The 2,450-nt window shown below is 36.9% G+C and overlaps 1 protein-coding gene across 1 annotated transcript in view; it reads right to left on the reverse strand.

The window, feature by feature from the left end:
* Window positions 1-2,215, reverse strand: part of LOC111083882 — a 7,671-nt gene extending 5,456 nt beyond the window's left edge. Inside the window, exon 1 of the mRNA XM_022380600.1 lies at window positions 1,911-2,215. The gene's annotated coding sequence lies outside the window, so the exon portion shown is untranslated. The remainder of the gene's footprint in view (window positions 1-1,910) is intronic.
* Window positions 2,216-2,450: the final 235 nt, after the last annotated feature.

A 2,450-nucleotide genomic window follows, 5' to 3' on the forward strand; every position in this document is an offset into this window, starting at 1 on the left:
ACACAAAACTACCGAGACAGTCCCGAAATCAAACCTCTAGGCCTTTTTCTGTAATAACCACTAAATATGTGGCAAAAAAACAACAACACAAAACTACCGAGACAGTCCCGAAATCAAACCTCTAGGCCTTTTTCTGTAATAACCACTAAATATGTGGCAAAAAAACAACAACACAAAACTACCGGGAGAGTCCCGAAATCAAACCTCTAGGCCTTTTTCTGTAATAACCACTAAATATGTGGCAAAAAAACAACACAAAACTGCCGGGAGAGTCCCGAAATCAAACCTCTAGGCCTTTTTCTGTAATAACCACTAAATATGTGGCAAAAAAACAACACAAAACTGCCGGGAGAGTCCCGAAATCAAACCTCTAGGCCTTTTTCTGTAATAACCAAACGACCCCAAAACGAGTTGTTTCTTGGTCTTTTAGACACAGGTCGGTGAGAAAAGAAAAAGCTTGTAAAAGTAGTGTTGCTTACATTTTAATACGATAAAGACTACATTTTACGTTAGTGGGAAGTGTATAGCAAGGAAACAACAATCACTGAGCGTTCAAACAAGATTCCATTCTTAGCCTGACATATTTACACAGTACAGAATGGTCTCTTTCAAAAGGAACACATTTCGGCAACAACCATTCAAATAATATAAATTGTATCTCGATACACTGACATCTAGCGGGAAAGTATCAAGTACCCACAAAGCTTTGGTTCTAAAAGTGTTATTACACACAGCGAATTTAGTAAAAAAGAAAAAAATGCAAGGATTATCTGTCAGGGGGTCACTCCGAACTAACATATTCGGGGGAATAAACTCCCAATTTGTAACAGTCGTTAACTCCCCATTCAAAGAATGAGTATGACTTTATAATATACAAAAATTGCCCCCCCCCCCAAGACTACAGAATATAATTGTTGTGATGTGTAACATTCACGAGAAGATACACTCGGATATCATAACTACACGATCCTGTATATATACGTAATAGATGTTTTTCTCGAAGTTACAACGTTTGAAAATGGTTGGTTTGATTTCTTCCAACTGAGAATTAAGGATGTCCTGTTTTCAAAGCGAATATTATCACTGTATGTTAGAAGGTACTAACCAAGTAAGTATTATCACGGTATATTAGAAGGTACTAACCAAGTAAGTATCATCACGGTATGTTAGAAGGTACTAACCAAGTGAATATTATCACTGTATGTTAGAAGGTACTAACCAAGTAAGTATCATCACGGTATGTTAGAAGGTACTAACCAAGTGAATATTATCACTGTATGTTAGAAGGTACTAACCAAGTAAGTATTATCACGGTATGTTAGAAGGTACTAACCAAGTAAGTATCATCACAGTATGTTAGAAGGTACTAACCAAGTGAATATTATCACTGTATGTTAGAAGGTACTAACCAAGTAAGTATCATCACTGTATGTTAGAAGGTACTAACCAAGTAAGTATTATCACGGTATATTAGAAGGTACTAACCAAGTAAGTATCATCACGGTATGTTAGAAGGTACTAACCAAGTAAGTATTATCACGGTATATTAGAAGGTACTAACCAAGTGAATATTATCACTGTATATTAGAAGGTACTAACCAAGTAAGTATTATCACTGTATGTTAGAAGGTACTAACCAAGTAAGTATTATCACGGTATATTAGAAGGTATTAACCAAGTAAGTATCATAACAGTATAAGGTAACGTTTGGTCCTACAATTGGTGTATTATCTTTAAAACGTTCATGAAAGACGAATAAAAAAAAAAGACATCCGAGATTCAGAGGATAGTGTTGTTATTGGTTGTAACCACATGTAACAGTGCTAGCAAGGAATCCTTTCAGGTTTACTTAGTTAAAATTAACTACTTTGTTCTTTATATTCGTGTGTGAAAAAAAGGGGAACACTTACCACTCTTTTACTCTGGCCGATATGACATATCTTGTTCTCACCTTCCTATAGCAGTATTTGTTCCAAGCTGACATCACTTCGTGAAGGTGGTTTAAATACCACAATCCGATGGCGTTGTATTCCTCCGCCAAACCGACTATTGATACATTGTGTTTGTAAACCAGAACGGCTGTAAGGCAGAAAGTTCTTATAAACGGTATCGTGTTGATGATCTCAAATCAGTTCACTGTCCACCAATAGTGACACACGCACTATTTTGTTTACGTGGAAGAATACGGTCATTAGCAGTCGTATAGCCAATCGCACGTGTTAGAAAATACGTCAGGAAAATCGAGTACCAGAATTAAACTTCGGTATAACTGGTCTGTGCCGGTTCTGCTCTCCCTCCCTCCAAGTCTTTGCCGCCGAGACACTGTTTATCGATCTTTACGGAAAACGTTCAAATACATTTTGTGGAGTTTGCGTGATAACCACGAAGTATGTAGGAAGGGGCAGTTTAGACTAGTCTTTTATAAGATGTTGAATACAAGCGAAATAGAC

Source organism: Limulus polyphemus, unplaced genomic scaffold (assembly GCF_000517525.1).
Source record: "Limulus polyphemus unplaced genomic scaffold, Limulus_polyphemus-2.1.2 Scaffold11841, whole genome shotgun sequence".
Taxonomy (NCBI): domain Eukaryota; kingdom Metazoa; phylum Arthropoda; class Merostomata; order Xiphosura; family Limulidae; genus Limulus; species Limulus polyphemus.